Consider the following 12,552-nt stretch of genomic DNA (forward strand, 5'->3'; position numbering starts at 1 on the left):
TCCAATAGTGAAGCCATCAACTTATTTTGTTGGTGGAGTGGACTGGCCTCGTGGGTTTGAGGACCAAACCACTTTAAATCTTTGGTGCACTTCTTCTTACTCTCTCTCTATATTTCTTGCACTTAGATTCATCTTTCTTGGTTTAATTTGTGAATTGATTTTCTACTTCAACTTGGGCTAAAATTGGTTAGTTGTTTTAGAAAGGGTAAAAGTTTTTTAGACACCCAATTCATCTTCCCTCTTGGGTTGCCACCATCATACTTGGGCCTATCGTTGCATTCTCAGGGTCCCACCTAGTCCCTTACCTAGGTGTGCCTAACATTCCACCACCCTTCCGCACCTGCTGTCCTCGGCTGCTCACTCTGTGATGGCTTTCACTCTGGCTTTTTCCAGGTACCTTTTTCAAAGGTTGCCTCTTTCGTGGCGACACACTCAATGGCAACTTCACTATGGCCGCTTCACTCTGACTTTTTTCCAAGTCGTCCTTTCTTGGTAGTCCTCTCCACAGGTCGCCTCTTCTGTGACTCAAACACGGGATATGGTGGTTACTCTGTTACCAAATGTCAAGCACCTTACCAATATGCCAAGAGCTTATGGAACACGTAGTGCGGGGCCCTTTAAATCTGTCCTATACCAGGCTGGTCCTACCTAGTCCATGCCTAGGCAGGCCCCCACTCAGGACCGTAACAATTTTCCTCCAAGACCCCTACATTCAAACATGCCTATCTTTCCATCAGTTCAATCTTTAGTTCAGTTTGCATACTAGCTGCATCTCTAGTGTAACTGAGATCAAGAACATGATTTAAAAATGAAAGAAGGTTCACTCTGCAACTAGCTGCATCTCTAGTGGAACTGAGATGAAGAAAATGATTTAAAAATGAAAGAAGGTTCACTCTCCATGAGCAAGTGATTCAAGTGGAAAACTTAAACCTGTACGTACACGCATGTAGCCCAGCTAAGACAATAAATGATGAAACACTTTAAACATCTATAAACCAAAATTATATCACCATTCAATCAGTAGCAAATACAATATCCGGTTAGAATTCAGAAACACTCGTTAAATTTAATACTGTTATTAAACGTTAGTAAATGATGCTTCGGTGTTAAAAAAGGCACAAAGGGAGATTGGATCTCAACCATGCAACTGATCCAACCATTAGATTTAGTAATCCATCCGATCATACCTGTACTAATGCTGACAGAAGCACCCTAAGATTTTATATGGTGAGAAGGGCAATGGGCCTACTTCACAGGATGATCTAAACCGTTCATCTGTTGAGCCACAACCGAACTGCATGTTATATGGTGGCCCAAAAGATCAACAGTTTAGATCATCCTGTGAAGTGGGCGCCATTGTACCTTCCAAAAAAGTATTGGACTTCACTCTTACTCACCATATAAAATCTCTTTTTATTTACCTCCAATTTTCCACTTTCGCCCCCCGCTATGAAAAGGAAAGAACCTGCTCCCGGCAAGTAAAAAGATTCAAAACTCAAAAAAATTCCCCTCCCTGCAAAAACGTGAACTCTCTCTCTCTCTCTCTCTCTCTCTCTCTCTCTCTCTCTCTCTCTCTCAGTTATATAGATCTCCATCTGAATCCAACAAACCTCTCTATTGCTCAGATCTCTCCGTGCAGGGTACCGCATTTCCTCTCTCTGTTTCTTCCCTTCTACTTATTCATACCTCTTTTTTCATTAGTTCTTGGGGCATTTTTATGGGTTTCTTCGCGGCAAAAATCATACCCTATTTTTCTTGCTCTTTGGGTTTCTTGTAAGTTTTATGGGACATTTTCTTGGTCTATTAACATAGAAAGCACATATCCATGATTGTTTCTGGGCTTATTAACACAACACAGAGTCATGTTTATATGTTTGTTTTTCTCTTTAATACATTGCTTCTGTTTAATCTTTGATTCCCTTAATTTTGTTCAGAGAACTCTTAAAAGTCTTTGATTCTGTCTCCTCTTTTTTCAGTTTTTTATTTTATTGTTGGCTCGAATTTGAGTCAGCATCTCTCATGTTTGATTAAATGTCTACGAGAGATTGCCTATTTTTTTGAGTTGTTTAATCCACTCAATTTGACAAGTTTATCAAATAAGAAAGAATGTATGTGAAATTTAGGTCATTCATAGAAAAAATAACTAGGTACTAGATGTGCATCGTTGGACGGTGTTCAGTAATATGTTTTGTGAAAAAGATTCATTTTTTCATATTTGATATTTGTTAGAAATTTGAATCAACGCATCAACCCGGCCCGAAAATACCCTGGATCGGGTTTAGGGAAGATGGTTTTGGGTAGGGTCGGGTTTGAAAGAGGAAAACCCGACCCGACATTACTTTACTTTTTTGGGATTTTTATATTGCATCGTATATACTGTAGAAGAATGAAGTTGACGTTACTTTACGTTTTTAGGATTTTTATATTACATCATATATACTGTAGAAGAATAAAGTCGATTCTTTTTAGTTTTGTTGTACTAAGGCTTTCATATACCTAAAAAGCCTTCCTAGCTTAGTTATAAAGGAAGGTAGTGCCAAAACAACTAGGGGTACTATGGTCATTTAATGGTTCACACTCACCTGCTGTAGATACCAAGAAAAGAAGTCATTCCCATGTGAGGACAAAGCGGGGAGATCAATGTCATTATTAAATAATTTGATCTACTCTAAATTATTGTAGTACCACTCATACAATAATACAAATGTGCATGGAGAAAATGGTAATATGGTCATTTAGAAAAGAGAATGCCATCAGTTCAATCTAGAAGTGAATCACTACATTGGTAAATCAGTGAGTTTTAGAACTCGATGGCCACTATGGCACGGTGGGCCCTATCTTCGGTTGATCAATTCAAAACCATATATTCATAAGCCTTGCTTTGCATCCCTTATGGTGGAAAAAATAAGTCAATCATCCGACTGTATTGTCAAATAATGTGTCATTTTTGTTGTTGAACATGGACGATCATTACCAATCACCAATGAACTACGTTCAATCAAAAGCACACTATTCGATTTTAGGATCGGCATGACTTTGGTTCATAGGATCTTTAGTTTAAGTTAGATAAAAAATCAACCTATAATTTTGATGCGAAAATATAAAAAAACCCCGACCCGAGAAACTATCTCGCATAGGGTTTATGAATCTTGGGTTTTCCTAAAAACAAAACTCGACCCAACCTGACTCGTGATAATTGCTCGGGTAGGTAGGGTTCTGAAAAATCCGACCCGCCTGACCCGAGTTGCAACCCTAGCGAATATCAAGCAGCAAATCAAAGAAGATCAATTCTAGTGTTGCAACTCGGGTCGGGTTTTTCAAGGGCCTACCCTACGCGAGAAATTATCTCGGGTAGAGTCGGGTCGGGCCGGGTCAGTTTTTCTTTTAATATTTTTTCATCGAAATTATATGTTGATTTTTTATCTAACTAAAACTAAAGATCCTATGAACCAAAATCATGCTGATCCTAAAATCCAATAGTCTGCTTTTGATTGAACGTGGTTAATCAGTGATATGTAGTTTGTGATCATTCATGTTCAGCAGGAAAAAAGACACATTATTTGACAATACAGTTGGATGATTGACTGAATTTTTCCACCGTAAGGGATCCAAAGCAAGGCTTATGAATATATGGTTTTGATCAACCGAAGGTAGGGAAAACTGTGCGGTAGTAGCCATCGAGTTTTAAAACTCACTGATTTACCAATTGATGGCGTCTGGATCCGGGTCTTCGATCGCGCGGTCGGTAGAGGGCCTCCGCGGGGTCTGCAATCACAAACAAAGGGGGTCATGGGGTCCGGGGTGGGTCCCGGACGACCACTTCGACACCCAAGTCAGATCCTTCGACCAATCAATATAAAGAACAGCGAGAGGAGGAAGGGGTTTCGATCAGGGTTACCAGGGCCAGCGCGTGGTCTCTTTTCTGGGTATGTGAATGAGTGGGTCGGAGGGGACTAGCAGGGAGAATAGGATTGAGTTCCTAGCCTCCTCTGTTGTTGCCTCGCCTCTTTTTCCGGTTGTCCTGGCGGAGCTGAGAATGGGGGAAGTCCCTTTTTTAGAAAAAGTGGGATCCGTTCTTCTTCCTTTTCCTCCCTTTTAAAGGGAGGCGCGTGGCCCCTTTCATCATTATGGAGAGAAAGCCTTCCTTTGCAGGATTTGGTCGTCCCCTGCCTTGCCGGCGCGCGTGGCTTCGCCGGCCGTCTCCTTCCATAGTTTGTGATGATGAGGCCTGGGTGGCGACGCGTGTTATGTCTGCATGGTCTTTATCATTTTCCAACGTCTTTCTTCATGATGGCTGGGTTCTCCTCGTGCATGGGCGACACGTGGCGATTTCTGAGAACGACGCCGTATTTGTGTCCTATCATAACTCCCCCTTACTCCTTTGGTCCATTGAATGGGCCAAGGGAATAACGTTTTGTTCGAGCGACACCATGATAAGGGCATTTACGAGGACTTCGGGGTACGAGGAGGCGTGCCGTTCTATCCGGCGGCCGTCCCCGGGCAACGGTAGCGTCGTTAGATGGGTTGCCTTGTTTCGAGGCACCAGGATTCCCTTCTTGAGTTTAAAAGGGGGATTACCCTGGCGCTTTGCAGTAGGTGTCCTTTCGTGCCTTCTTCAACAACATGTCTGGTTTTCCTTCGCGAGTTAGGGGCAAGGCCCGCCTCTTCCAGGAATCGTCGAGTGACCCCGACTTGTCTTCCGATGCGAGGGAGGATCTTGCGGCTCGTCTGAAGAAGGCTAGGAGGAACCCGGGTTCTTCCTCCGGCTTCCCCCCCCCCTTCGCCTTTCCTCCTTGCCCAAGGACGACAAGTCGTCTCGTTTCCGTGTCGCCAGGGAGTGGTCTTTTTTCTCCCGAGCCTATCACCAGGAAACGGAATTACGTGGCCGCATTTTGAAGATGGGCAAGGAGATCGAGGTCTTAAAGCGGGAGAACGATGCTCTACAGAAAAAGGTTGACCTTCTTAATGAGCAGCTGTTTGAATATGAGGTTGACCCCTACTGGAGAACTCCTGGGAAGAGGAGGGGAACCCTTCGGGAGAGGAGTCTTCGTCTGATTAGCCTCCGACTTCTCCTGTCTTTCTGCGTGCCTTTCCTTTTTCCTGTTGGGGATTTTGGGGCCTGCGTGTCCTGCGCTTTGTTTCTTGTTTTCCTTTCTTTTTGTAGGCCTGTGGGCCAGGATGATGTGAATGGGTAATCTTTATGAATTCGCGCTGCGCCTCTCTGTGTTGTTTTTCCCATCTGTTTGATATGAATTATCTTGGTTGTGAGGACCTGTGACGGTCAGTCCGGGCCTGCGGGGGATTTCGAACCTGCTCTGGCGCTTCTAATTCCCTTTGCCAGCCGCGCTCGTGGGTCGCGGCCTCGTGACGGGGCCCCGGTCCTGGTCGCGCGTTTTTCTTTTGGGGGGATTGGGGGTCGGGCCCCTTCTGCTTGCCCTCCTGCCTCCGGGCCCCTCTCTCTCCTTTGGTGGGGAAGAGTCGGGGGTGCTTCGAGGTGGTGAGGTTTGGTTGCACGAGTGTACGGGTGACATGCGGCGGTAACTGAAAGCGGCGCCGTTTTTTATGTCTCGTCATAATGCTACCTTTGGTCCCTTGATAGGCCCGAGGGGGGGCAGGCTTGTTTACCTGGTTAAGGAATATTGTGATGAAAGCATTTATGGGAATCTTGGGGTGCGGGAAGGCGTGCCGTTTCATCCGGCGGCTTCTTCCCGAGGAATCGTGGTGTCATTATGTGGTGCCGGTTGGCCGTCAAATGGGCATCCGATACGTGTAGGCGAGTTGCTTCGAATTCCTGTTCATGGGTCTTTCACAGGGTTTATAAGGAGCGAGTCCTTCTGCTTTGTATGCAGATTACCCTTTCGTTTCGTTTCCCTTCTTTCGCTTTCTTTCGGTCTATTTTCGGGCTCGTCGTAGATGTCGTCGTCTTTCCAGGATCTCTCTATTAGTGGTGGGGGGAGAGTTGCTACTGAGGGGAGTCCTCCCAGTAGTCCTGAGACTAACCCCGACGGGTTGGGGCCCCGGCAAACGATTCCTGAGAGGAACCCGCCTCCAGGGTTTTCCCTGCGCTCTCCCCTTCCTCCACTTTACGAGAGGGAGTCCCATGAAGCTTTTATTCATTGCCACCGGTCGTTCTTCTCCCACGTCCATCGTAGGGAAATGGCGGTTTGCAGCCGGATGATTGACATGGATCGGGAGATTGCGGCCTTGTGGGCGGAGAATGATTTGCTGATGAATCGGGTGCGTTGGCTAAATGACCAGGCCCGATTTGCTGAGAATCGCCGTTGGGGGAGTTCTTCGGAGGGGGAGCAGAGTGATAAGGAGCTCTCTGATGCGGAGAACTCTTTTAGCGGCCAGTCGCTCTGAGCTGGTGGTGGCGGGAAGAGCAGGGTTTTGGAGGAGGCCTCATTTTGTTGGGTCCTTGGGGGCCCAGACCTGCGTGCCTTTTTGTTTTTACTCCCGCCTTTTGTAGGCTCGTGGGCCAGAAGGAAGTAGTTTATGAATGGCTCTTTTTTTGGTTTATGACTTGTATCTTGCGTTCGCTTTTCTTTCGCTGTGCTTGACATATCTTTTGTTTGGTGGTATTGCCGTATGCTGTATTTTCTATCTTATGGATTCGTATGCCGGGCCCTTGTGAAGGGTTCCGAGGCTTTTACCATCGCACGTGGCCTTTTCCATCTTGCGGATTTGTATGCTGGACCCTTGTGAAGGGTTCCGAGGCTTTTACCATCGCACATGGCCTTTTCCATCTTGCGGATTTGTATGCCGGACCCTTGTGACGGGTTCCGAGCCTTTTACCAGTGGACGTGGCCTTTTCCATCTTGTGGATTTGTACGCCGGGCCCTTGTGGAGGGTTCCGAGGCTTTACCATCGTACGTGGTGAGGGTTTTTAGGGATGGCTTGTTGGGGAAGTCACTTAGCAGTAGGGGTAGCGACGTCTTTTCGGTATGGCGCTTCGACTTTTGGCGGTTCCCTTGGGTTTCCCAATCGGCGCCACGTGTGCGTGTCCCATCGGATTAGAAAGGAAGGGAGATCAATCGACGCGTGTCGAAACCCTAGTCCTTTTTAGAGTCTTTTGGGGATTTCTTTCTATATCTTATTTCTTCGTCTTCCTCGGGTGAAACGGGTTTTCCTCCGCGGCGATTATCGTGCGTATTGCATCTTTTATTTCATTCGACATTTGATAGTTTTACGATGTCTGTCGCGACTGTTCCTCAGAGTCCCTCTTCTGAGTCGGTGGAAGTAGTAGAGAGGGTTCTGCCAAGAAAAAGGAGGCGGCTGTTCGTGGAGGGTGGAGGCGGAGTCTCTCAAGATGTACAGCAGCTTACGGAGCTGAGAGATAGCTCCGGGGCTTGTGGGTCCTCGGTGGGGGTTGCTCCTTCGGAATCTCCCGCTCGGGTTTCTTCTGCTCGTGAGGCGGAGATTAGGGACATTCGGTCTGATGCCGTTATTCGTCCCGGTCGGGTAACGTGTTTCAGGAACACTTTGGGAGAAGGGGCGGCGGAGAAGATTAGGAGGAAGTTTCACATTCCTGATGAATACGGGATTAGGGTTCCCTCTTTTAGGGAAGGGGTGTGCGAGGGTGCCACGGAGGAGGAGGTAGCTTTCTACGTGGAGGCTTTCCGGGCGGGGGTTAGGTTCCCGCTTTTGGGCATTATAGTAGAGGCCCTTGAGTTTTATCGGGTGGCCCCCTCCCAGCTGGCGCCTAATAGTTGGTGCACTCTCTTGGCCTTTGTGGCCAAGGCGGGTCTTCACAAGGTTCAGCCTACCCTTCCGCTGCTCCGGGCCTACGTTGCCCTTAGCCCGTTGGTGAAGGGGGAGGACAGCTGGTTATATCTGACCCAGCGTCCTCAGGTGAAGATCGCGGCGAACTTGCCTTCTTCCATCAAAAAGTGGAAGGAGGAGTATGTGTTCATCACCCCTCCATCGGACGCTGGCTGGGATTTTCCTCGCTCTTGGAGGCGCTCCGTTGAGTGGCGAAAGAAGTCCCTCCCCGACGAGTCTGATTACAGTAAGTTTGACTTGGGGAAGCTCGCCTCTGGGGAGGCTATTGACGTTTCCGAGTTTAGATGGGAAAGGGGCCTGAAGTGGCTTGGCTTGCTGGGAGCTGTGGAGAGGAGGGCCCGCTGTATGGGTGAGGGAACGTGGGAGAGTTCCGCCAGCCATCGCGGTGAGCCCCCCCTCCCCTTTGTTGTTGTGTTTTTTGTTGTTGTTGCTGTTCCCCTTTGTTCTGAGCGGTTATTGTTCACCCGTCTTTGGCAGGAGGCATGTCTTCTTCTGGTGATGCTGGTAAGGGAAAGGAGGTTGCGGCGGCGACGAAGAGTCTGGTGAGCCGCAAGAAGATCCCTTCTGACTTTATGGCCGCGGCTAGGCTGGGCCGGTCGCAAGCGAGGCTTCCGACATCCGTGCCTTCCAGACCCTCTGGTCGAGTGGTCGGAGAAAAGGGGGCGGCTAGGTCTTCTCCTCCGGAGTCGGAGCCTTCTGCTAAGAGGGCTGTCCCTCGTGGCGCTCGACAGGGGGAAGCTAGTCGGGCGGCGCATCCCTATGCCTTTTTGGAGGACGCGCCAAGCCGGATGGAAGGTGCGGTCATGACCAAGCTTCTTTTGGAGCGGGTGGAGCTTCCGCCGCAGAGCTTCCAGGTGCGAGGGGAGCTGTTTAAACCCGACTGGAAGATTGGCGTTGATGACAGCGTTCTCGTGAATCCCCGGGTTGGGGTGGAGCTAGGAGTGACCACTGCTCTCCCTGGCGACGAGACTGAGTTGGAGGGCTTCGGTCGTAGGGCCCTGGGGGCTCAGTATTTTCAATCAACATCTTGCGTAAGTACCGGGTGGCCGGTTTTTTTTATTGTATTTTCTCTCTTTGTTGTTTTTGAGACTGTGCGTTGAAAATTTTCTGATGGCTTGCTTTTGTAGTCCCAAAGCTATGCCAGGAGGATGGTGCAGTGCCTGCTCGAGGATGAGGCTGAGATAGGTACTTTTGAGGAGCGAGTCCGGCAGCTGAGCGAGGACTTGGACAAAGCCCGGGCAGAGAAGGCGACCCTTGATGATACTGTCGCTCGACTTCGGGACGACCTCCGGACAACCATGGAGGGGAGAAGTCGTGCGGCGGACAAATTGGCGGTGGCTCGACGAATGGATGCCCGGGAACTGGCGGAGGCGCGGGAGGAATGGCGTGACTCAGTGGAGTTCCTTAAGGCTGCGGCCGCGTTCAGTGTGGACGTTGAGATCGATGCTTTTGCTGAATGCCGGCGGCGCGTTCAAGAGGTCGATCCTTCCTTCCCTCTCAACAAGCTGATGCACGAGTCTGAGGTCGATCCTTTGCCGGTACCGGCGGAAGTAGTAGAGTCGGCTGAGGACGGGGTGGCTGCCTCGGTAGATCGTGTAGTTGCCGAGACTTCTGAGGGGGCTCAGTAACGTTTGGATGCCTTAGGAATTTTGCTCTTCCTTTTTTTTTTTGGTCTTATTGGCGCATTTGGTCTGTAATAACATTTGAACTATCTTTCTTTTTATATATGATGTGCTGCGAGCTCTTTGTGCTTTTGCTCTTTGGGCGCACCCCGTAGGGCGTCTTTTTGTGGAAGGACTATCTTCCCCTCGAGTGATCAGTTCGGGGTTAATGGGTCCCGCCTGCCCTTAAAGGGGAGGTCTTTTTTTCATGGGGAGCGTTTTAGGGTATTCTCGGGGGAATCGGCCCCGATGCTACCTCTGTCTCACTCCCTGTTTTTCATGGGGAGCGTTTTAGGGTATCTTTGGGGGAGGGGGGTGGGGGGGGGGGGCGGCCCTGGTGATACCTCTGTCTCACTCCCTGTCTTCTTTCGGGTCCCTTATTTATCACGGGCCGGAAAGTGGAGATGCGTATGGCTCAGATAGAAACGCTATTCCATTGATTTGTTAAGGAGGAAAATACATCTTTGCTTCTAAACACAAAAAGGAGACAAACAAAACACATCATATTTTTAAAGGAAAACATGGGACCTACCCTACCTTCTTACTGGTAAAACTTTCGGAGGTTGTCCATGCTCCAACTGCGAGGGACTGGAGTCCCGTCGAGGCGTTCTAGCTGGTAGGCCCCGGGGCGGAGTGCTCGAACGACCCTGTATGGTCTTTCCCATTTGGGCGCGAGCTTCCCGGCATTGCGAGGGTCGGATACCTCCGCCCGTCGTAGTACCAGGTCTCCGGGTTTTACCGAGCATTTTTTTACTCGGGCGTTGTAGTACCGTGCCACCCTCTGCTGGTAGGAGGCGGTTCAGATGAGGGCCTGTTCTCTTTTTTCGAGTATGAGGTCGAGGGTATTCCGTAAGAGTTCAGAGTTTCCCTTTTCGTCATAATTCTCCGTGCGGAAGCTGGAGAGGCCGATTTCTAGTGGAATGACCGCTTCGGTTCCAAAGGTCAAGCTAAAAGGGGATTCTCCAGTTGTGGTCCGCGGCGTCGTCCGATAGGCCCAGAGGACGCTAGGGAGTGCCTCTACCCAGTTTTTCCCGGCTTCTCCCAATCGCTTCTTGAGGCTCTGAAGCAAGATTCTGTTAGTTACCTCCACCTGCCCGTTGGCCTGCGGGTGTGCCATGGAGGCGAAACGGTGCTTGATGTTTAGGCTATCGCAGAATCTACCGAATTCAGCACTTGCGAACTGGGGACCGTTGTCTGTTACGAGTGTCTTTGGGATGCCGAAACGGCAGACCACGTCGTGGTAAAAGAAGTTCTCTGTCGCTTTTGAATTGGGCTTTGCTACGGCTTTAACCTCGACCCATTTGGTGAAGTAGTCGATGGCGACATACAGCATTGTACGCCCCCCGGAGGCTTTTGGGAAAGGCCTGAGTAGATCCATGCCCCACATGGCGAAAGGCAGGGGCCCTGCCATCGCGGTGTATGGCGTGGCCGGTTGACGGGGGGTGGTCGCGTACCTTTGGCAAGGGCTGCATTTTTTGACGAACTCCTTGGCGTCCCTGAGGATCGTAGTCCAGAAGTAACCGTGCCTCACGATTTTCTGAGCCAGAGTCCTGCCGCCTCCGTGATCTCCGCAGATCCCTTCATGTACTTCTCGTAGCACGTACTCCGATTCAGAGGGTACCAGGCATCGGAGGTATGGCCAAGTGTATGACCGTTTGTAGAGCCTGGGCCCGTGGATCACGTAGTGGGCGGCTCTTGCGGTTAGGCGCCGGGCTTCTAGCTTGTCCGCGGGCAGTACCCCGTCTTTCAGGTATCGCATGATGGGGTCCATCCAGTTTGGTCCAGGTGGAATCTTCAAAACTTGCACTTCGTCGATGCTGGGGTGGGGCAGGATTTCTGTGAGCACGGTGCCGAAGTCATGGGTCTCTTCGGCGGCCATTTTTGACAATGCATCCGCTTGATTGTTCATGTCTCGCGGTACCTGGAGGATTTCTACCTCTCCCATTCTTTGCAGTTTTTCTTTTACCTTCTGGAGGTATCTCTTCATTCTGAAGCCTTTGACTTCGTATGTTCCGTTCACCTGGTTGACGACGAGCTGGGAGTCGCTGTGGACTTTTAGCTTTTCCGCACTGAGCTCTGCGGCTAGGCTTAGTCCTGCTAGCAAGGCTTCGTATTCGGCCTCGTTGTTGGAGGCTTTGAAGTCTAGCCTGAGAGCGTATTCCAGTGTGAATCCTTCGGGGCCGCGGAGGACCACTCTCGCCCCGTGCCCTGTTTGCCTGCTGAGCCGTCAACGTGCAGGGTCCAATGGGTCTCGTCGCTCGGTTCTGCTGAGCTTGGCGAAACGTCTTTGCGAGCCGTCTGCTTGGTGGGGCCCTCGCCACTCTCCGGTGTTGCTGGATCTGCGGCCAGGGCCGTGGATTCCACTATGAAGTCGGCGAGGGCTTGGGATTTGATAGCTGGCCTCGGGCGGACTTGTATGTCGAATTCTCCCAACTCGACGGCCCAACTTACCATCCTGCCTGAGGTCTCTGGCTTTTGGAGAATTTTCCTCAGGGGTTGGTCGGTTAGCAGTACAATGGGGTGGGCCTGGAAGTAGGGGCGGAGCTTCCGAGCTGCGCAGACGACTGCGAGGGTGAACTTCTCTATGTTTAGGTACCGGACCTCTGCACCATGGAGAGTCTTGCTCACGTAGTACACCGGATGTTCCCTCTTGTCGCTTTGCTTGGCTAATACCGCACTCACCGCCGTGGGGCTGATGGCCAGGTACAGATATAGTTCCTCCCCCGGCTCAGGTTTGGCGAGTACGGGTGGTGTCTGGAGGTATTGCTTTAGGGCATCAAATGCTTCTTGGCAAGCCGGGGTCCATTCGAATTCTTGTATATTTTTCAGTTGTTTGAAGAAGGGTTGGCATTTCTCCGCTGACTTTGGCATGAATCGGCCGAGGGGCGTGATTCGACCTGCAAGCCTTTGTACTTCTACCGCTGTTGTCGGGGGCTCCATGTCTAGGATGGCCTGGATCTTTTCAGGGTTGGCCTCGATCCCTCTCTGGCTAACCATGAACCCTAAGAACTTTCCGGAAGTTACCCCGAAGGCGCATTTGGTGGGGTTCAGCTTCATCCGGGCTCGCCGCAGAGTGTCGAAAGTTTCCCGAAGGTCGGAGATGTGCTTG

The 12,552-nt window shown here is 50.0% G+C and overlaps 1 long non-coding RNA gene across 3 annotated transcripts in view; it reads left to right on the forward strand.

The window, feature by feature from the left end:
• Positions 1–1,449: 1,449 nt before the first annotated feature.
• Positions 1,450–12,552, forward strand: part of LOC143856802 (uncharacterized) — a 43,455-nt gene continuing 32,352 nt past the window's right edge. For all 3 annotated transcript variants that reach the window (XR_013238365.1, XR_013238364.1, XR_013238366.1), the window contains exon 1: positions 1,450–1,640. This is a non-coding gene — a long non-coding RNA (uncharacterized LOC143856802). The remainder of the gene's footprint in view (positions 1,641–12,552) is intronic.

This window comes from Tasmannia lanceolata, unplaced genomic scaffold (genome assembly GCF_043159265.1).
Source record: "Tasmannia lanceolata isolate RefF3 unplaced genomic scaffold, GAP_Taslan_0.1 ptg000023l, whole genome shotgun sequence".
Lineage (NCBI taxonomy): Eukaryota > Viridiplantae > Streptophyta > Magnoliopsida > Canellales > Winteraceae > Tasmannia > Tasmannia lanceolata.